The sequence below is a fragment of the Lissotriton vulgaris genome, chromosome 9 (assembly GCF_964263255.1).
Source record: "Lissotriton vulgaris chromosome 9, aLisVul1.2, whole genome shotgun sequence".
Classification (NCBI taxonomy): domain Eukaryota; kingdom Metazoa; phylum Chordata; class Amphibia; order Caudata; family Salamandridae; genus Lissotriton; species Lissotriton vulgaris.
In genome coordinates, this window is record NC_141697.1 from 918275049 (window position 1) to 918298051 (window position 23003).

The following is a 23003-nucleotide window of genomic DNA, read 5'->3' on the forward strand; positions in this document are numbered from 1 at the left end:
CACACTCATCTAAGAGGTCTAGGAGTTGTTGAAGTGTAGGGTTAGACCCTTGCTTCAACCTTCTTGTTGTACACAAGTGTCTCAGTTCCTTGAAACTGAGGATAGAAAATCTGGAGGGTACATTGGGAGGGTTACTCTCCACAGGTTGGAATCCACCGGGCTCTCCTATGCCAGTCATTCTCTAGGGAGGTGGATGTGATGCAACTACCTACACTAAGTGTTTTCCTACTGGACCTCTCTAGGAGTTGTAGTCAGGGTGTGCTAGGCCCTTTGCTCTACAACAACTAAGTTCAGTAGAACTTAAGTATTCTGAGTCTTGTTATATGTACCTATAGGTACCTGTATGATCTTTCAAATGATATTGCAAAGATTACAATTGGTAAAACAACAGCAAGCTCAAATCCCAACCGCTGCACACCAATGTGAGAAGTTGGCCTGGTATATGATGTTCACTATTCTAGTGAGCACCTTGCACCAGTCCAAACAACCCTTATAGTAATGGTTATAAAGTCAACCTTATAGACCAGCTATCCTAGTGGTAGCATGGACAGAGCAGTCTTAGGCTAAACTCAAGAGGGCATGTGAAGCCAGCTGTTTTACCATATGCGATCCCTTTATTACCAAATGAAAGGACACCACACAGGATATATATTCAAAATATATATGTATTTATTTCTACAGAAATCCCCTGAACTCTTTATGAGCACAGAAGCACAAGCGCATAACAAGTATGAATGAATGAATGAATGAATGAATGAACGAATGAATGAATGAATGAATGATTTTTTTAAATTTTATTTCTGGTTACTCAAAACCATTAAAATAGGACAAGAAAACACAGTCCATTATTAAAAAAGATTAAATAGTTAAAACCATAGGCTGTGTTAACAGAAGAGTGGTTAAAATCTATAAATCATTAGTCCGTTTGTTCTCAGCCCGCACTCTTCCCTGCTTTTAGTAGGGTGAGCTGTGCAGTCTCGACAGGCTATTTCCTCAGTCCAAGAACTGGCCTGATTATTTAGCTGGAAGAGTCCATCAATTTCCGTCGAGTCTGTTGAATAAATTTGCCAAACGTGGCCATGTGTTTCACTGTTTCCAGTGTATACAGATGTTGCACAGCCTCCTTTACTATTCTGATCCCTTGTTGTAATAAAATTGGCTTAAGGTACAGTCTGCGCTCCAAGCCCAAGGCCGGGCAACAAAGTAAAATGTGGGCCAAACTCTCCTGTTTATATTTGCATAGCCAACACTCCAGGTGCCCCATCTTTATCGACTTTGTAGGATAAAGTTCTTTAAGGGGGAAAGGATGTAACCTGAACCCTATGATCCTTTGTAGCGCTTGTCTTCCCACTGATTGTGTAAGATGTAATTTAGACTTGTGGTCTGTTTGTGGAAGGCTTTGGGTTTCATGGAATCCTCTGACTTCCAGTGACTTCAGGTCTGAGGTACGAGAGCACAGGCGAACCTGTTTTTGTATCGCTCTTTTGATGACGGTATATTTGGTTATCTTGGGGTCCCAGTTTTCCACTGCGAGACTCAGGTCTTCTTTGGCGATAGATCGATTAGTTGCCCAGGGGTTGTCTGGCTCCAGAAAGATACTTTTTAAGATAAACTTCATTGTGTTCTTAGTTGCCATCGTGATGAGAAAAAAGTATTTGCTCAGGGCAGCCATCTCTTCCAGTTTTTGTTGGTTTAGATTAAACTCTAACCGCACTAGATTGTTTCTGGTGCATGCGGGTACATGGAATATAATTTTGTATGCCGAGCAATGGATTTTTTCTAGAGCACTTGTTAATTTCCCTGGGAAGGCCAGTTTTGCATAGTTAAGTGATGGTATTAACTTCGCCCTCAAGACTCTTTGAATTGCAGTTGTAGTGGGGCTTTGTAACGTAGCGTAAAGCCTGCCGAGGGCGTAGGTGATGCTTTTTCCTTTTGTGCGTATTTTGTCAAGGTGAACTCCAGGGCGCCCTGTTTCAGTGAGCTAAACTCCCAAGTAGTTGTAGTGTGTGATGTAGTCCAGAGTCAGCTGTCCTAGCCTCCATTTTGCCAGGTTTTTTTTCGGGTAGTGCCCAAAGATTATTATTTTTGATTTAAATTGGTTGGCAGTCAGTTTGTTCTTTTCATTGTAAATTGCAAGGGCCGAGAGAGCTTTTTGTAAGCCAATTTTGGTGTGGTCAAGGAGAACCAACTCATCGGCATATTGGAGTAGTTGGATCTTATTGTGACCGATCCTCGGTGTTGCTAGTGATGCTCCAGTCAGGGCTTGGTCCATGTCGGCAGTGTATAAATTAAACAGCATCGGAGCTAATACACATCCTTGTTTCAGGCCACGGTCTGTATCAATTTTCTCTATGGCCGAGGCTGTCGAAAGTTTGATTCTGACCCAAGTTCTTGAATATAGTGATCGAATAGCTTGTAGTAAAGAAGGCTCAATATTCCAGCTTGCAAGCTTCTGCCACAGAATCAAACGATCAACCCCGTCGAAGGCTGCCGTGTAATCAATGAAACATGCGAACAGCGGTCGACTATTTCATGATGCAGCCTTTTGTGCGAGGTATGAAAGTGCTATGATGTTATCCAGTGTTGATGCTCCATATCTAAACCCTGTTTGATAAAATGGCAAGAGGCCCTCGTTGCTGACCCATTTTGAAAGTTCCACCAACAGGGTGCTTGCATAAGCCTTGCCCTCGATGTCAAGCAGAGCAATCATGCGGTAATTTTGAGGGTTTGATTTTGGTCCTTTCTTGTATATTGGGTGCAATAGCGACCCTCTCCAAGAGTCAGGTACGTCCCTGAGGAATCGGCATTCAGCCTATAGCGTGGTTAGTTTTTCTGTCCAAAAGTCTCTATCTTCCTTGAACAGGGAGCCCGGCAGCCCGTTTAGTCCTGGTGCCCCATTGAGCTTAAAATTTTTTTTTAATTGTGCTAACCACCTTTTTTTCTGAAAAATCCGAGTGGTTCACAGTTATTGAAGAATGGGTGCAACAACAGGGCGTCCAACCTCGTCCAGGTCTTTATTTCGAGGAGTTGTACTTCCTTCTTCTTGATACAAGATTTTCACGTGAACTTCCCAGGCGTCAGCATCAAGAACATTCTCTCTGTGGTTGACTCCTTGGTTTAAGGAGTTTAAGTATTGCCAAAACTCTTGGGACTTGCCGGGTCTCAATAGCTCAAAGATCTTTAGCCATTTAGCTTCAATACAGGACCGTTTTGCTGCCCAAACTTTCTTCGAGTGGATTTTTGCTGCCTCTTGGTATAGCCTTTTAGCAGTTGTTGTGCCAGTTTTCTGGTAGGACCTTTGTTTGAGTCTTAATTGTTTTACACTCTCTTTAATTGCAGGAGTGTGTCCAAAGTTGTGCTAAGGATATGGAGGGTTTTTAGTTGTTAAACCTCCTTGAAGTAGCACTAGCAATTTGCGTGCAAAATAAACCCATTCTTCCATTGCGCCCCTATGGTTGTCACTTTGTGGCTCGTCTGCCCATTCTTTTTTCCATATCTCGAACTTATTAATTGACACTGGGCCCCATTTGATCCTTCGCGGCAGTGTGAACAGTTCATCTCCGTTTGATGACCCAGCGCGTTGTAAAGTGTAACAGTTGTCTACTGTAAGTTTTAACGTGATTGTTAGTGCAGTGTGGTCGCTTTCGTTGCGTTGGTCAACTTTGTAGTCTGTCATAAAGTTTTGTATCCAGCTGTTTAATAGAATAGAATCTATAGTAGTTTGGTTATTGTATGTTGGTGGGAAGAGGGCTCCTGGGGTGTCCCTTAGGAAGAGAGAGTGAGCTGTAGACAGCTGGTAGGAGGAAATAAGGGCATTAAAGGCTTCGGTGGCCATGGAGCGAGGACCTAGTGCTACCTTAACCCCAATATTATGTGTGTTAAAATCCCCAAGTATTATTGGTTCTATATGTGCGTACTGCAGAAGAAGGTTTTCTATATGACTTACTAACTCAGGCAACTTGTCCTTGTCTCCCGGCCCGTGAGGATTGTAATAAACATTAATTAGGAGTATCGTTAAAGGGCCCTTGTTTGTCGATAAGCCTTTCAGGATTCCTGCCACAAGACTGTTTGATGATGTTTTTATTTCTATAAATTGTATTTTCCGTGAAATCCTGGTGTATATCGAGATACCTCCAGATGGTATACCAAATATGTTCTCCTTAGTTGCTGGTTTACAGTGTTCCGCAAATCCTCTTATTGGTGTTGGTTTGGTAGCCCACGTCTCTTGGACGCAGATTATGTCCACTCCAGCTAGGAACGACAGTATCGCTTGGTTTTGTAGTCGCTTTAAAATCCCTGCTACGTTCCAAGACATGATTGTTACACTTTGAACATTAGAAGGGGCTGTTTGCGGGAACTGTAAGGTTTTCTTACTTCTGATACAGCTGGCATTAGGAGTTATGATTTAAGGCCCTTGGCACCCGTGACCAGTCTTGGCTGATATTGTTCTCAAATGAGCAAGACCGAGGTCCTTGGCCCAGGGTTGTAGTTACTTTGATTGTGCCGTCACTTGTTGGATTTGTTTTTGTTCCACTGATTGTTCCATGAAGAATAGACACTGCAGGTGGCCTAGGGTGAAATAGGTCATTCAATTATGATTTTTTTTGGGCGACCAAATCCTGCACGGTGGTTTGTTGCTTCGAATAGCTGTGTTTCAGGAACATTGGATATTTAGGAACAGGCCTGCTCGTGATCTTTATGCCCCAATTTTCCAGTTGTTCTTTGCTTCTTTTTAAGCCGAGCCTTGTCTAGGTTAAAGAAACGCACCTCAGTAATTTTGTTGCTCTCGCCTGGGCCTGGGGACAAAAAGGAGATGCTTTCAATATCTGTTGTATTTATGGTTTCTAGACCTGGGATACTGGTGCAGATTTTCAAAAGGTTGCATCGATTAAGGATGTCCCACTTGCCCTGTGAGGCATATTTGGCGTGGAGAAATATTTTCAGGTCTTCATGTTTGGCAGAAGACAGCTTATGGTGTGTCATGACTTCCTGTGATATTTCGCAAGTTGTGTCATTTGGAGTGTTCTGGGACGATCCCTCGACTTTGGCCTCTTCATGGTTTGTATTACCGGCCATCAACTGGTCTATCCCCCCGGACTTACCTGAGGTAGATGGTACTTCCCTTACTCTGCATGTTGTAGACTTGGTTGAGCCTTTAAATCCTCTTTGATGCGGGGATTGTGTGTCAATTTTTATTGTGTCTCTGGTCGTGTCGCTCGTGCTTTTATCCACTGCAGTGCACAGCGACTAAGTCGAAAACCAGCTAAACACTAGGCAAAACATCTGGGGTAACCATAGTCAGGTATCCACCTTCCTACATGTACCACCCCCTAAATGTTGCAGATGCTATGCGTTCCCTTCATTTGATTGGTCAGAAAGACAAGGAGAGGTCATCACACCATACTAAGATGAGGTCATATTCATTCAATGTAATGGATCAATGTTTCCGCCCATGATTTACTTTCCCATGCATTTTAATTCCACCTACAATATTGTTTCAATTTTATATACAACGTTTAATAAAGGTGCAAATTTTCTTCCTTTCCCAGGTTATGGGTTGTGGTTCCCAGGCGCGTCTCATAAAAAGACAGTCACTGGCAGCAGTTCAATGCCACTGCTCGAGGTCTTTCAAAGTTCTTTGTACATGCACAGAGCGAATTCAATTTGGCGATTCAAGTCACCCTTCAGGCTCAAATACGAGCTATTAAAGAAGTCAAAGAGAGACACATTAGAATACGAAAATAAATGAATGCACTGTATACCACTTATTTCTACTCTAACCCAATTACTTTATTTTAACTATAGCATTAATAGTTAAGCAGATCACACAAGTTTTAGTTTGAGCAGGAGCATGTGCATTAGTATGTAAAGCATGAAGCGGCCATCTTGGCACTAGTGCGCAGCTGCGAGCGATTATCGCCAAAAGCGAAAGATGCGTCACACCACGTAGATGTGGCAGACGCATGCGCCAAAAGGTTCCCGCGTTTTCGGCGGCCATTTTAAGACACTCGAGTTACTGTTAATGAAAACACATAGGCAAGCTTCCCCTTCTTACTAAAAATGTCGCGTAATGCAAGTATTAGTAAAAACAAAACATGTTGATTAATTAGTTACAGTTTATTTTGAGAGGGCTGAGTACAAGCAAGTTTCTGTATGTTTGAAACCTTGCTCCATCACCCCATCGCCCCCACCCACCCCACTGCTGCTTCTAGGCAGCAACAATGACTGTGTAATATGAGTTGAAACAGTGTTGTATACAATGTGGTCTGGGATAGCCAGGTTGTCCATAATTAGGTACATCATGCTCAGGAGACTGGGAAATGTCCTGACAATTCTTTATTATAGCAGGAACATAACAACAACAATGATCACGTGGTGTATTATAACGTTATTTCAAACTCGAAAAAAGGACATATTCAGTTCATGTTTGCGCAATTCAAATTCTAATACATTAAACGCTATGTAAAAAGAAAAACAGATTCCTCATTAGCCCCAACCCCATTGGTTGACCTTTTACCACCGACCATACCAAAAGTTCTATTCTAGATGCGCCTCTGTTCATAAGTGCACTGAAACCATGGAAATGTCACATATAAGCAATCTGAAAACAAGACAGCTATTAAAAAAATGTGAAGAGTCTTATCCTATGTTCACATGACGTTTATGGTATAATTGATAATTATGGAAAACATTTTGAAGGCTCGACACGTGCTCGAGCTTTTAGGGCCAAGCATTTCAGTTGGTGAGCTCTCCCTGTTAATTTTCCACCTCGCACACCTCTCCTGTGATACGGCTTCGAAAGGCAGCGAGGGCATCCGCCTCGGGCTCACAGCTGGGGTTATATGAAAACACAGCCCGTGGCTACGGCCCGGTGACAGCCAGTCAAAACCGGCGCCGTCAGCTCTAAGCCCGCCCCCTCCCGGCTATTGGTCTAGCTCCATGGGGTGGGTCAGCCATGTCTGGAGTGCATTTGCCCTGTTTTAGCTGCTGAGCGAGCATTTCCTGCTTTGGTGGGGAGCAGCTGCGGGTGGCGGAAGCAGAGGAGTAGGTAAGGTGATCCTCCTGAGGCGGGTGGGACCTGCTGAGGGTCGCGTGGCTACGCTGCTGACAGGCTTGCTCCAGTCCAGCCATGTCAGCCTCAGTTTGTATAGGTTTCGCGAAGGCTCCCATATGCGCCCAACAACAACAATGCAGGCTCACCAAGCCGGGCTAAACCACACTTGGACTACCTCGCCGAGGGGTTCCGTGGCACCCCACCTTGTTATTGTATCACCAAGATCTGCAGCAGTGGCGCAGCTCGCGGGTCACTCCAGCACTAAGGGCAGTTCAGTGTTTTGTCTTTAAGTTGGATATTCAATTCATCCTGACTTTAGCAATTGTCTTGATCAGCAGCAATTAAAACAAGGCAAGGGTTGTACAGAAGAGATGTTACTTCTAAGAAAGCAAGAAAAGAGCGTTAGGACAGCCGTAGTTAAAGCCAGGCTTATTCCTCGAGTCTTTCCATTGTTGGTTGTAGTGCAGTCCCTGGAAATGCACGGCTCGAGACAACAGTACAGCATCAGCTGGGCTCAGATGACAGTTCCAAGAGTCGGGGTGCCTACATAATATTACTAATTTATTTTTACAGAGTGGTTTAATGTCACAAGCGTTGATATATACAGTGCTGATCAAATTGGAAATCTGGTGAGCCAATTATTGATATGCATCCTGGTATAGGTGCATGTGTAGATCAAAGAAATTCTCTGTAAGCTTTATATAGCATGTTTGTAGGTGTGGTCTGTGTTGAAATTAAGGCTTGTCTTCTTGTGTCTGCTTTGTTCACTTTTGGGCTTTTAGGTTACTTGCACGGTTTTATGTTGGCGGTTTCACATGGTGGCTGTCCTTTTTGCAGCTTCATGTGCTGCAGCCCATACAATGGTTGCGGTAGATGAAGCATGGTTGAAAGCATGATACTCTTGTATAATAATCTTTGGTGGTCGTGTTGCAGACTATCTTTCACAGGATCTAACGAGGTGATGGCGACACAAAACACATGGACTGAGAGTTATGAATAAGGGTACATAAGGGTTGATATTATTGAAAAATAGATTGTAATTTATTCTTTTACATGTGATTTACAGCCTTGAGGAAGCCAGCAAAGGAAAAAACGCGTGTCGGCTGTGAAGCACTTTGTTTAAAAAGAAATAAAATTCAAATTTTATCTACACAACGTGACTCCCTTGGACTGAGGAGTGTCTGTGCAAGAATTCAAATTGAAGAATGGTGCAGAATGCACAGGGATAAAAGTGACTTGATATGATGTGCGCTGGTGTTTTTGTCTTTTATACCCCCTTTTGTGGTTGCCTGCTCTTCCACATCCCGTTTCACTTTGGTGGTAGCCTGCTCTGCACACCCCCTCCTTCTGGTTATCTGCTCTGTTCCCTTCCCTTTGTGGTTGCCTGATTCCTCCCATACTGGTTTTTAGGTTTATCATTTGAGACCTTTTTCTTTTTTTTTTTTTTGTAAAACAATTTTTATTGCAGATTTCAATACAAGCATTACAGTCATTCCGTTTGTATGTATATGCGGGATCCCAAGTTCTCAAAGTCTCTACAACAAAGTTTCGACATCGTCATTGCTCGTAGACCTGGGGCTGGGTGATGGTTGTCTCACCTAGTGCTCCCCCTCTACCACTACTCGATGGCGTGTCCAATGATCAACCGCTATCTGCTTTTAACTTTTCTCCCCCCCCCTACCAATCCCCCCCCCTTGTCCAGTATCCGGTCTGTTCCAACTGATAGCTCAGTGTCAATGACATACTGCGACCCCCCTCCCCCCTCCCTTAGCCTTCCCCCCACCCCCGGTGTTCCATGGTGTCTAGTGTCTGGGTTGCCGCACGCTGGGGTGTGTTGGTGACCTGCGGAGTTTTGAGATGTCTAAGGAGTGTGTGTGTCCATGGGGGGAGCTGTGGTAGACACCGCCACCCTAGGTTCCCCAGGGTCCTCTGCTTCCTCCTCATCCTCGCTCTCTATTGTACTATCCCTAAGTGCCTGGACTAGAGTTTCCCACGCTAGTGCCGCTTCCTGGGCCTTCTCGTCAGGCCCCCGTCGAGCCAATTGATACCTGATCGTGCTCTCTGCGGCCGCCCATTTCAGGAATTCAGTGAGCCATTTCCCATGTGTCGGTGCCACCTTCGCTTTCCATCCCCTAGTGAGTTCCCTCTTCGCAAGGAGTAGGCCCATGTCTATAAATTTGCTTGTCAATTTGTTCTCACGTGTGTGTGGAAACCAGTGTAGGAGTGTGGTTGCGCTGTCGTAGTGTAGTTCCCTGTCTGTGACCGCGTTCATGGTATCGCCCACTTCCCTCCAGAAGTCCTGCAGGTGCGGGCAGTCCCTTAGCATGTGCAGCAAGTCTGCTTCCAACCGTGCGCATCTAGGACACGCTGCGTCCTCTGCTCCAAAGTATCTCGCTATTTTGTGCGGGGTGAGGTAAGCCCTATGAAGGATATAGAGCTGTATCAATTGGAACCGGGCATTCCTGGTACTCTTCCTGGGCCTCTGAACCAGCTGGGCCCACGTCGTATCCGGGATCTCCCTCTGCAGGTCAGTCTCCCATTGGGTCTTTAAGCGCGTAAGGGGTCGCAAGGTGCTCTCGAGTATTCTGGAGTGTAGGCACGTGACTGCCTTGACTGTTCCTGCGGCCATCATCACATATTGACATGGTGGCGACGTCGCGGGTTCACACAGTCCCTCGCCCCAGTGCGCTTGGATCCCTCGTACCACAGCTGCGTGCAGTAGATAGTCCCCTCTCGGAAGGTCGTATTGTTCCTGTAGGGAGTGGTACGGCGTGAGCACCCCGTCGGTGAAGAGGTCTCCCACCACCTGTAGGCCAGCCTCCTCCCAGCCCCGGAGGCTCGTCCAGTCGCCGCCATGCGGCAGCGCCGTGAGCATGCCCAGTGGTATTTCGGGTGCGTACGGGTGTCCGGGGCCAGCGCGCTTTTGCACTCGGTTCCAGCAGAGCCTCAATGTCCGTTCCTCTTGAGACAAGTCTCTGAGTGCTAGCCTCTGTTGCTGGGTGATGTACGCCAGCACATTTTTTGAGACCTTTTCTTTATACTTTAGTATATACTTATATGTGTATGTACTTTGCAGGCTCTGGATATCAGCACTAGGACTTGTATGCTTCCGCCTAGGGACTTTCTTTTTCTGTTCAACTGCCTCTATTTAACTATCTTGATAGAAAACGACCAGTAGAGGCCACTAAAATACCAAAATTGCTTATTGCTTTCTGCTTGTTTAACTGCCTCTATTTAACTGTCTTGATGGAAAACGACCAGTAGAGGTCAGTACATTACTAGAATTGCTTTCTGCTAAGGGATCTTCTTCTTCTTTTTTTTTTTTTTTTTTTTTCCCCCTTCTTTTTCTGGCAACAGCCTTAGTTTAACTTTCTTCATAGAAAGCGACCAGCAGAGGTCAGTAAAATACCAGAACCACTTTAGCATTCTCTAGATTCCAGTCCATAGAAATTGTCTTCTATGAGCACCTGTAGACAATAACATGTTTTTCAAATCTTGTAGTTTCAGTGATATGACCACAGAAGCCCCCGATTTTACATTAAAAACAGAGCTTCGGAATAAACCATTTCCCGCTGAAAAGCAACACTTCTCTCCCTGTTTTTCCATACCTGGTGTGTCACACAGTTTGGTGCTTACTTTCTCTCCATGTTAAAGAACAGTAGATGTTTCACCACCCAGGCTAATGTGCTGCATAGCTGAATACATATAAGGTCCCACAGGTGAAACCGGTTGCATTGCAAATGCTTGTCTCATTTGCCCTTTGCCTCTCTTTTTTAATATCCTGCTTTTCTGGCTCATACACTCCTTTCCCTGAACTTCCTTATTTTTAATAAAACGTTGTGCTATGCTATGCAAGTTTACCTGTTCACCTGATTAACCCCTTGATGGTTGCCTCAGTCTGTCGGAAAACGTGGCGTTCATACACCCTAGTGTCTAGACAAGCACCTGGCACATTTTATAACTGGAAATTTTATGGACCTGAAATTATAAGAGACCACGTTATTCTTGATTGTGAAATATACATTTTCACATGTTTATTTAACACAGGCCTTGGTTTAATTGCAAATGGTCTAGGCCAGGGTGTTGATCAAATACCTAAACTGACTATTCTCCTGAGATATTAGCATCAACTGAGTATTGTCTAATTCTCGGTGCTAATTTTGGGTGTTGACCCACTTCAGTGTCCCTGTTACGGCACTGGTGCTCATGATTTTTAACTGTCCCAAAGAGATATAAAGAGCTGTTTATTCTTCCTGACGTCCCTCTGTAGAAACCCCTGAGGTAAAGTGTTGCAGTTCGTTGGGGGAATTGCTTGCATTTTTTGATGGTGCATGTTGCTTCACATCTGCCATTTCTCTCTGCCAAGTCTTGAAGGTGGCTGCTGCGAAGCACCAGGCTAGATGCTAATGTCTTTGTTATTTTGCATATTGCAGTAGTGTGAACAGCTGTTTGGATTGTAGGTGGCATGCAACCAGTTACTTGTGCATAATCAAGCAATGAGAGAACCCTTGACCCCGAATGGTTGTATGTCACAATATTGAGATATTATATTGTAGGAGGCTAGCTTAGTATATGGTGCATACTTATTTGAGCGAAGCACCTTTCACTAATCCAGGCCCCACTTATGGTGTTTGTATGGTCTTAGTCAACCACAGAAAGCTCTCTAACTGGTAGCTGTGGAGAGCAGCCTTCATGCTTAGTACAGAATGAATGTTAAGCAGCTTGTTTTACCAGAATTAATCATATAGTGTAGTTTAAAAGAATAAGAGCCACACAGTGTCGTTATAAAAATAGTTCTATTTATTATACACTCACTAACACATTGGTATGTCTCTTACCCGTAGATATCAACACAATACACACAATTTTTCAAAAGGAAACAGGTAAGCAAGTACAAATGCACAGTGGTCTCCAGGGGATACCAACCATATACTAAAGAAGTGGAATTCAAACTGTGACAGAAGTAGAAACTTGACACAGAAGACTCAGAAGAGCTGGGGACCCAAGGAACCACCCAAGGTAAGTACCCAGGAACCCCACGGAGGCTGCATGCAGAGTGGAAACACAGCTGTGTACTCAATGCAAGTCAATGGGGAAGTTGTGGTTCAAGATTTGAAGAAGAAGGACCCCTCTCAGTGGACCCTGAAGAAACCCAGTGGAAGATAGACGGTTGGAAAGTCACCCCACCTGTGGATACCACAGGAACCAGGATACCTACACCAGGGAAGCCGGGTGCATAGGTGCGAAGTGACATTGGCAAACGCTGTAGACCACAATGGAGGACTTCAGTGAAGATGCCGCTGGTGAAGAAGGTGAAAGAGTCCGGTGGAACCCAAGGATGTATTTTTGAAGAGAAGTTCCTTACAAGTAGAGGGACAGAGTCTATGCCACTTCGGAGTGACCAGGAGGCACGGAAGACCAGGAGAGTTGACGGTGACCATGTCATTGCAGCTGTGAGGACCAGGTGACGCTGTGGAAGACCAGGAACGGTTCAAGAGCTGTCCCATGTTGGAAGTGGAGTACCAGGGGGCCGGTGTCCAGCAGGAGCACCACTAGCCTTGGCAGCAGCAGCAGACATGGTAAACAACGAATGTGCAGTGTCGGGACCAGCAAGGTCCAGGAGACTCACCACATGCATGAGAGTCGGAGCAGGACCGAGAAAGCAGTGGAGCCCACTGAAGCTAAAGTAGACCCTCAAGAGGACCCACAGGCCGAAGACACAGGAGCCGCAAGAAGACCCGGAGAAGCTCACCAAAGATGCAGGCCCACAGTGCAGAGGATGCAGTGAGTATGAAGATCTGGGCAGGAAGAGATGCTGGAGGCTGAACCTTCTGTAGCCCGAAGATCTCTGGAGGGCAGAGTCAACAAGCCTTGGCAGTGGCAAGTCGACACTGTGCACAGGGGTTCTGTTCCAGCAGTACTGACTAGGGATACTGGCCTCAAACCTGCTGAGAAGACCGTGCCGGTCTCGAGGGTGTTGCAGAACCACCACCACCTGTGTTGCAGAGCCCTTCGGAGTCTGTGGGACCTCAGGAGCAGCAGGTGGGTCAGCTTCATTGCGTCGCCTGTAGATGCAGGGGAGTGACTCTTTCACTCCAAGGGAGATCACTTTGGGTATCTTTGATGCCCACAAGCCTGGAGAAGAACCTGGATGGAGGACAGGCACAGACTGGCAGGACAACAAGACCAAGAGCAGCAGGAGTTTTCCTTGATGCAGTATCAGAAGTCCAAGGTGCTCAGATGGTTGAAGTGGAAGTGGTTTTGGATCTGAATCTTGTCCCATGATGAACCTGGAGAGTCACCCACAGATAAGCCATTAAGTGCCCTAGGGAAAGGGTTGGGACAATTCAAGGATCCCTCCCAGAGGAGAGGCTGGACTGAGGGGAGGATACTTCCATGTCCTTTGTCCAGTTTCGCACCAGAGCAGGAGCCAATCGCTCCCTGAACTGGTTGCAACTGGCGTATGCAAAGAGGGCACCAAATGTGCCCCACAAAGCAATCTGGTGGTGCTGGCAAGCACCCCCACCCCAGCCCAATACACTAAGTCCTGTCTGGGAGGTCGTCACACTTCACTATGACAGGAAACCTATTGTTCTATCTTCCCCTGCTCGAGCTCAGCTCAGTAGCAAGAGGGCAGAATTGTGTCTGTGTTTGGCAGCAGCAGTAGCTTGCTGTTAGACCCTGGGAGCTGGTACCGGTAATACAGGGGGGCTCCCTAGGGGAGCCCCCCATTACATGGAACCCTTCATCCAGCAGTGGAATCAGTGTTGGAGTAGGGTTCCAACATGTTTGATACCAACCAAGACCGGTTTTGGTACAGCCTCAATATAGTTAGGCATCTCATAATTGACTTGATGTCCACTATATGTGTAAATAAAATATGTAGAAAATGGCGGACCACACTTTCAAAGCCTGGAGAATCGACTCCAGGTTTGTAGGGGGTGTCCTGCTCATACAGGGCACCCTCACACTAATAACCTAGCACCCTGCACTCAGGATTGAAAGGCCTGCCTTAGGGGTGACTTATAGGTTTTAAGTGCAGTGACCTCAGATATAAGAAAACTTATATATGTTGTGAGTGGTGCTAGCAGCAGCTCACACAGGCTACAATGGCAGGCCTGTAGTAACAGTTTGAGTGGTCTCTCATGGGTGGCATAATGCGTATGGCAGCCTATGAGAGACCCTTATGTACCTATTCCCTGGGTACCGTAGCACCATATACTAGGGACTTAGAAGAGTACAGCAGTAGCCAATTAGGGAGGTAGCAAAGTAAATACCACAGTCCAATTTAGGGAGAGAGCACAGTGACTGGGGTCCTGAATACCAGGATCCTAGTCAGACTAGTCAAAAAACAGACTGACACCAGGCAAAAAGTGGGAGGTAACCATTCCAGCATAGATCAAGAGAAGCACCCTCCGGGGAGAATCTATTTACTACTCATAACTTCATATCCATGTAGCTTTATAATATTTTGTTTATTGATGTTGCACGGTTGATATTTAAGCTATAACATTATGGTAGAAAATACCACCAACACAACACATACCTTGGCAGGATCATCCACTCAAATGCATCTTTCACATGCATTTGCTGCTTTCTATTCCAACACAGTGCAGTGTAAACTGAGGAAGCTCTGAACCATATTGAGTTCAGAACATCTTATCATTTGGACTCTGTACCTCGGCTGTTAGGTGTCAACATAAGATTACCTTTTTGCCCTATACGAGGTACAATTTGTTTTAGACGTTACTTGCCTCAGGCACAACAAACATTTTCTGTTCACTTTTTCATCAGTTTTGGAAATGGTGACGGATCAAGCCCTGATCTCTTGACTGGGTAGGAGTATTCTGCATCATTCAGAAAGTCTGTCCATCACCTTTTCCAAAATTCACTTTTTCATCAGTACAGATTCTTCCTCGAGATCTGCCTGTACCTTGTAGCACAGATTACTGCTCACTCAGCATTTCACAGTGAAAGCAGACTTTGCCTTTTCGATGTGAGCTCTGCATATTGTCATTGTTAACCTTCCCGACAGATCCCCTTCACCCATGTACATATGTTTAAAGCCAGCAGCATGACATACAGAGTGCTTCATGCATGGATTTCAGGCTGCCTGTATGCCACACCCGTAGATATTTACAAGCCCATACAATATGTTGAATGACTCATCACTGCATTGTGGAGGTTGCCAGTAGACCCATGCAACCTGTAAACTATGCGAATTGTGCAGCCAGGCTGCGGTTTAAAAGGGCTGAGGACTTAACCGTACCTGACAGCTAATCCCTGGGCCTTTGAATCCCAAAATAAAGGTAATGCTGGTGCTGTGAGCAGCCTGGTATTTGTGAATTTGATTTTTTGTAATACAGCCATGTGAGGGAGGGGTAATTTTCTACAGGGGTTAGTAAAAGGAGTGCGGGGTGAGAATTGTGGACCACTGGTGACTGGTCGTGAATGCACAAAACTCCCAGTCTGCGCTACGGAAAAAAGGTTGCTGAAGACATCGGTCCCGAAGTCCACGCTCACAACTTGAAGTAGCAACAAAGAGGCCAACACATTGCTTTGTGTGTTTTGGATTGGATGCTTGTTTTAGGACAATTATGGGCATGGAATCTAAAACTCTTTCACCAGTTAACACTGGCTTGAAGGAACAAATGGACTGATTTGTTTTGTTTGTTTTTTTGGGAGTGGGGGTGGTTGCTTAACTCTGCTTGGGCTGGTACCAGGGCTTGTCAGGACTTGACTGCGGCTCAGGGTCATCTGAATGAAGGTACTCCAGAGTACCTAAACAGCAGCAGAAGATGTTCCATGTTTGGGAGTAGGCTGCAAAATGTCACTGTAGATGATGGGGGACATCCTTCCAATTTCCAGGCTCCCAAGAACAGAAAGCAGATTTCATAATGTTGCATATGCTCTTAATTGCTTGCAACTCATTCAATCAAAATAAAATTGGGTTTAATGTTATGCAAATTTGTAATCTGTGTAATATGTTCTGTGTTGCTTTGACATTTTTACTTCTCTTGTCTCATCAATAATTGATCTTTACAATTTCTTAATGGAAGGGCTCACTCACCAACACTCCTATGCACAGCCTTATAACTAAGTAGAGCATTTCTGTTGTGCCCATCTGCACCACACTGATTCCCAGTGCACTTCCACCCAGGTGGATCTGCGCTGGCCTTCATACTTTCAAACAAGGTTGAGCACTTCATAGACACACCACATCAGCAGTGCTCTATGCAGCCGTCACGTGACGATTGTTTAATTGGGATGCCATGGAAATATTTGTTCTAGTCCACATCACAGGACTGTTTTGTTGAGGTCTGTCAGTGTTGCCACAGGTACATGTCAAACACTAAAGGTCAATTACTTGTAAATTCATTTTTATTCGCTTGATTGGTCCGTTTTTAATTCAACAGCATAGATTGCATCGTATTATGTTTTAAATGTTTTAATATTTGTAGCTGTACGTTTATGGTTAAACGAACCGAAATAAAGTTATTGCCTTGCCGTGAAATACTTTTTTTTTTTTTTTTTAGAAGTCTGTATCCTAGTCTTCCAGTCAGCATTTCTTCCTCCCAACAGGTCTTCTCAGTGGGACTCGAGGCTGGCTTTCGGTGCGCTCCACTCTTGGTTTGACCTTTGGACTCAGGGCTGAGGGCCGTGTTTCAACTATTCCTCCTGTTGGGCTCCCGGGACATTCATCCACCCCCATCCTCTGCGCGGACTTCGAATTGACCCTGTCGGTGAATTCTGATGGGCTGACTTCAATTCCGCCCCGCACACACCGCCCCCCCCGTGATATCTTTTTTCAACCTTCGTCCCTCCCCTCACTCTTTATTGCCACATCTTTTGAGACCGCAGGCCAGCTCGCGCCTTGCTGGCCGGGTTATTTCTAGCCCGGATTCCCTGTGCTCTGGGGACAGTGGCAGGACAGGTCGCGTTGCAGGAAGGGAGGTGAGCCTCGATGCTTCAGGGAATATCCTGTACTTACTGTGAAGGATTAAAGGAGCATCCGAGCATCACAGGCAAACGAGCTGCAGGAAAGGCCCCCCTCCCCCCCCCTCGTATTAATAAATCACTTTACAGCAAGGGGCAGGCATGCATTTGTTGCAGTAGTGGAAGGGCTCATGAATACTGACCTTTTTTAAAGGGCTGGAGTGAATTCTGATACTATCCGTGCATTTCATGTACCAGCTAGAAATCTCTCCTCCAATATAATTGGACGTATGCTCTCTCCCTATGAAATACAAAAAAAACAGACTGTAAATTCGGCTACCATAGGCCCGCCCTGCTTGGGAACCAAGGGCATTGGTTTAATTTTGATGTTTTTTCGTGCACTGAAGCCCTAACCTTTAATAGCCTGCAGAAGAAATACTCCCTCTCTAAATTGAATGTTTACCTCTTAGATATCAAATCAAAAATAACCAAACTGGGACCCCTATAGAAGCTTACCTTATTTTACTTGCTCAGTGGAATTCGCCGGGAAGGGGGGGTTCTTATGTAGTGTCCAAAATGTATAAACTTTGCTCAACTCTAAACCTAATTTTATCCCCCCATCCAGATGTGGTCAAATTATTTTCAAAACTCTCTCAATCCCTTACGCGTATAAGGCTTGGACCAAAATCTCATCCAACCGGCTTAAAACCAAAATCATTCCATCGTCAAACCTGCCCAGTTTTATTGTATCTTATTTTCTGTGCTGGACTCCAACATAGCTCTTTAAGTTAAAATTGTTAGACTCTGAAGCTTGCTGGTCATGTAAGGAGTCCCTTAGGGATCTGGAACATTTTACTGACTGACATGTAAATGGTCGACCCCATATTGGCATAGCATAACCAATCAACTCAAACAGATATTCAATACAAACATCACTATAGACTTTGCTTTAATACTATTGGGCTCATATGCAACCCCTTCTCCACCAGATCTTTCAGGCAGTGGCCCTTCTAGATAGATCTTCTATTAACCATTGCACGTAAAATCATGTTCTTTGATTGGATGACGCCCAACAATGTGCCATTCCATACCTGGTGGACATGGGTCACTTCTCCCCGAAGTACACACATAAAACTTTCTAATTCTTGCGAGAATCCTGGAACATCAAAAAAAAATGGAGCACTCTTGATGACTTCATAGCCAACATGTATTGAACTTATTGATGCCCAAGGACCTGCTCTCTATCTCTCATGTTGGGTGCTTCCTTTAGATTTAATCTGATCTGTTTAATTTAGGCGTCAAATTACTTTTCTTCTTTAATGTGTCATCTCTCCCTCCTATCTATACGCTAATTATCACGATATATCCCATTCCGATGTAGACATCTAATTCCAACAATTTTTGTTTTATATTCGATTTCAGAATGAATTGAAACATTTGATATTATTATTATTGTCCAACAGTCTTTTGCTGATGATACGTCTTATTTTCTTTAAAAAACAAAACCATTCTTTGGAACACGAAAAGGCTCGAGTGAATTCAATTACAGACTACATAGGTGCATAGATTTCTTCCCTGCACATCTGAAGTGCAATACTGCAGGGCCCTTCACACATCTATAGCAAGCGTACTAAGATTGCACATGCTGACTAGTTTAGTGGCAGAGTTTGGTGCAAAAAAGCCACATGGCCACGTTCTTGGAATCCACTGTGACAGAAATGAACTTATTTTTTAATGTTGCTTCACATACCACATTTCTACCTTTCCTAATTGCTAGAAAACAGGGTTTAATTTTACTAATTAAAATGTTCTCAAATTACCGGTGCAGAAGGGGCGACGGTTGAGTTGGTCTTGGCTGGGGTTCAGAATGTAACCTGGTGATGTCACTAGTAAGCACTTAACTTCCTGAACCATGTTATGGGATATGTGCAAAGCTACCCTGAACGGACTTATTACAGTCATGTGCCACGTAGTGTCTCTTAGGAGTAGCAAGGAATATTCCATCTTGCTGATGAGGTTTTCACTTGATATATGATGTCGTCTGGACTTGAATAGTGCTCCTCTGACACTTTAATGGGTAGAGTTGCTGGAGAGGGAAACCTTTTGGTTTTAGGGTGTGCATTTGTGGTACTGATAGTGTCACATTGCCAATAGGTTTGGTCTTTGGTGGTTGTGTACATGCGGTTGTTACTTGGTAGTGGAAAGCTGGGATGGGGCAAGGTGCATTAAGCGTGACACATTGCTGGGGAATAGTAGTGGCTACATAAAAAGCTACACTGCATGTACAAGAGTAGTGGCGCGTGTGTAGTTGTTCTGGCGTTGCCAATACCTGGGTTGTGAATGTGGTATAATATACTGTGCATTAGAAAAACAATAAGTATATTACCTTACAAGTCCAGAGACCTGATTAGGACTAGCACAGTACAGTAGCACAGTTTAAATGGAAAAACCAACAAGACTCAATAACAGACTCAGACAAAATTCAGATTAATTAGTTGTTGTATTAAAGAATCACAATTCATTAAAATAAGCAATTTTGTAAGGACTTTGGTCAAGAATATCACAGCTTGCATTAAAGCCCCAAACATTAGTCAAATATTTATCGAGTGGTTATACCATTTAGTTAACAGATTTACAGAATCCCTCTACCCTTTAAAGCAAAAGGATGGTTCAAATTTCTAACAGCTCAAATCCTTCTTAAAAAGGGGAAAGGTTCAGACTTTAAGTCCATTAGTGGTGAGTCCATTAGCTTAGAGCTAAAGATATAATGGAAAATGGAAACATAGAAATGGTTCGGCAAAGAAGGTCTCAGTCCATCAGCTATCGAGTGTAGCATCTACAAACAATCCAAAGTAAAAGATCGATCAGCATAGCATCCGGGTCTCAAGTAGAAAAAAATCAGAATGGCGGTTGTTGCCCCTCCTCTGGGGTTTCTTCTTTTATAGAGTTTTTAGCAATGTCCAGTGGCATGGCATCACATTACCATTGAAAGACTATCACGTCCATTTTCATATCTTGTCACCTAAGGTAGTTGTAACATTAAGGCGGTTTCCAATGCTAGTCCTGAGGAACGAAAAATTGTGAGTCCACACTAGCCTAGTATCAAATAAAAAGATGCAATGTAGTCTGTCCATAAGCATAGTTGAAATTCTATTCCCACAGGAATATTTTACTGTAAACATTGAAGAAACATTCAGGAATGTCAGGGGGAGCATGTACAGAACAAATAAAGCAACATTTCCCTGGCGCAAAATGAACCATTGTATTAAATGAGGGAAAAGGTCCACACTAGAGAAAAATATTTTTGAGAAGGCCTTCAAGTTAGCCTTGCACGTTTAAATGAAATTAGCTCTAATTTACACCAAATATAATGTAATTAAATCAATTCAAATGAAGAATATCTAGAACTTTCACAAATTATTATTGCATGAAAATGGCTTATGTTAGAAATACCCTACTACCACAAAATGTCGCGATATTCATTTAAATGCACATTTTTCTAATTTAATCCTACAAAAATGTTTAATATTTCATAAACTATAGTGTCTAATATCATATTACAAAATATCAAGCTTGTACTTCATTGCTGTACATTTGTGCACCGACTTTTCTAATTGGTGCATTCTCAGTAAAAAGCATGAAAATCAAAGCCACTTCACTAAGCATCACAGTTTTCATCAATAAACGTTAATAAGCAACTTATGCATTAAAATTCATTATTTGTGTTAGGGTTGTTGTAGTCTAAATGTGTTTACTTTAGTTAGTTTTAAAGCATGCTTTTACGGTGGTTCTACTTCACTTGTCTCTGTATCACATGTCACTGTGTCTAACGTGCAACGTGCACTTTCCGCCTTTTGTGTGTTCTGTGAATAAACCTGTCGTGTATTATGATTTTTGCAATAATGCTGCATCAAGAAATAGAATCATGCTGACTTCTTAAAGACAAAGAGTGTGAGCGACATCAAAAGGGCAGTGTGGCTGCAAGAGGGCAGTTATCGCGTTGAAGTCTACCGTTTTGGTCACGTGCGTGTACCGTTCATCAGTTGATGAATGTTTTTAGTTCTCAAATTTTTCGGATCGGGGGATGCGCAGTATGTCCATGCATAGAGCGTCTGATGGGAGGTTTAGTGTATTTAGTTGGGATTTTATCATTTATTTGATTTAACAGATGTTACTGTGGATAGTTTTTTGACAAGAAAAGAGAATAGGTTTAAGGTTGTTTTTTTCACCTACTATATGATATTTTTCCTTTTTGGGGAGAGTTTTCTTGTTCAAGAGGGCTCCCTCCCATCCTTTTTTGCCCTTTACTGACAGCGGAGGTATTAAAATTAATTTCAATAACTTGGTGTGTGAGTTTCTCATTATTTGATAAACATGGAGGGCACAGACATAAATATAAATGGTTTACCAAAGCTGAAACTCTGAGGAGGTGAACTAAGAATCTGGGAGGTCTGATTGTTCCTCGGATGCGAACAAATCTTTCCAGTACAAAGCAGATGGCCGTTGTGGAGGACACGCAATTGAGCGTCTATGCTGTGGTCCATTTGGCGGTGATTGCCATAATGGTATAAATGCATGAAGCCAGGGAAAGTTCCATTTCTTCCTCCTTGGATGGTCTTATCTGACATTTATTCCCATGGCCTAGGAAGGATCACTGAATGGCCTACAGAGTTTTATTCCCCTTGTACTATTGGGGAAGGGAGAAAGTATTTGCTTTAACGCAAATATGCCCCTGAGGTTCTTTAGAGGGATGAGCCTTTGAATCCTTCCATGCTCTTATTCCAAAGAAGAAAGGGAGAACAGTTTCCTTCTATGGGGATCCCTTTCTTCGCAAAAAAAGCAGTTGCAACACTTTCATAGAATCTCATACAAAGGGAACCAAAATCAGGGCATTTGTTCTGAGGTAGATTTTAAAGGGTAATTATCTGTACCCTTAGACCATTTCAGCCTCAGTTTTTGAAGGGGAGCTTTTAGTTTCAATGGGACAAACCTACTTTAGTTCAAGCATTATTTTCCATCCAAAACCAGGTAAATGGATCTCTTCTGTTAGTATTTCAGAGATCATTACAAAATCAAAAAGGTGCCACATTAAGAAAACCAATGGAAACAGGCTAGAGTCTGAATTCCTGAGACTCATCCATCCAAATATATTCAGACCATTACCTGCCCAACAGAGCGTTTTCCAATCCAGCTCCAAATGTTATAGCAGAACCGCTATAGACATTAATGGAGTGGTCCTGATGCCAGGGTTACAGTGTGGTCGAAGGGGGTGCCTTTGTGGCTTTACCATGGTCCACCGGTCACGTGGGGGGCCACTTTGGCCACAGAAGTTGAGATCCTTCGGAGTCATCTTAGAGGCCCTGGAAGGCCAGCTGCGGTTGGGCTACAGGTCTCCGTAAACCGTGGTCCTTGCGGAAAACTTTATCTGGACTCTGACAACACTCCCGGGTCCAGTGGACTCGGGTGCAACTTTTGCCCATCGAGGATCGTTCTCTTTGGGCGCACAGCTGCAGTCCATGCCAATTTCTCTGAACTGGCTGCCAACTTGCCGGTTTGGGTTTCTTCAGCTTTAATGTCCCTGGTCATGTTCCAGGGAGGCAGCCATCTGACCTTTGCTGTCACTGCTTTGGTCTGGGGAGCGCCTTTTTCCTGAGCCATTTGCCACAGGCTTAACTTTGCTAATCCAAAATGCAGCCTTTGCAGTTCAGCAGACAGCAAAGACTCAGCAGTTCAGGGGCAACATGGAAGTCCTTTTTCGGTCTTTGTTCCAATTCTGATGTGAGGTTTGGGGTGCCATATTTAACCCTGTGGAGAGCCCAGAGGGGACAATGCAGTCACTAGCCAATGGGCTACCAGATCACCTTCTTGGTGATAATTTTCCAGTAATGTATTGCATCCGAAGATCCCAGAGTGCACTGTTCTGGCAACTCTCAAGATTTCTGAACCTCTCCTCGACTGTTAGGAGCTTGGTAGCCTACCCTCGAGGTGTGGCTACCTGGGGGCTACACACCTA

At 44.1% G+C, this 23003-nt stretch overlaps 1 protein-coding gene across 1 annotated transcript in view; it reads left to right on the forward strand.

Annotated features, from left to right (window-relative positions):
• Positions 1–6915: 6915 nt before the first annotated feature.
• Positions 6916–23003, forward strand: part of ACY1 (aminoacylase 1) — a 170758-nt gene continuing 154670 nt past the window's right edge. The window contains exon 1 of the mRNA XM_086938731.1: positions 6916–7048. The gene's annotated coding sequence lies outside the window, so the exon portion shown is untranslated. The remainder of the gene's footprint in view (positions 7049–23003) is intronic.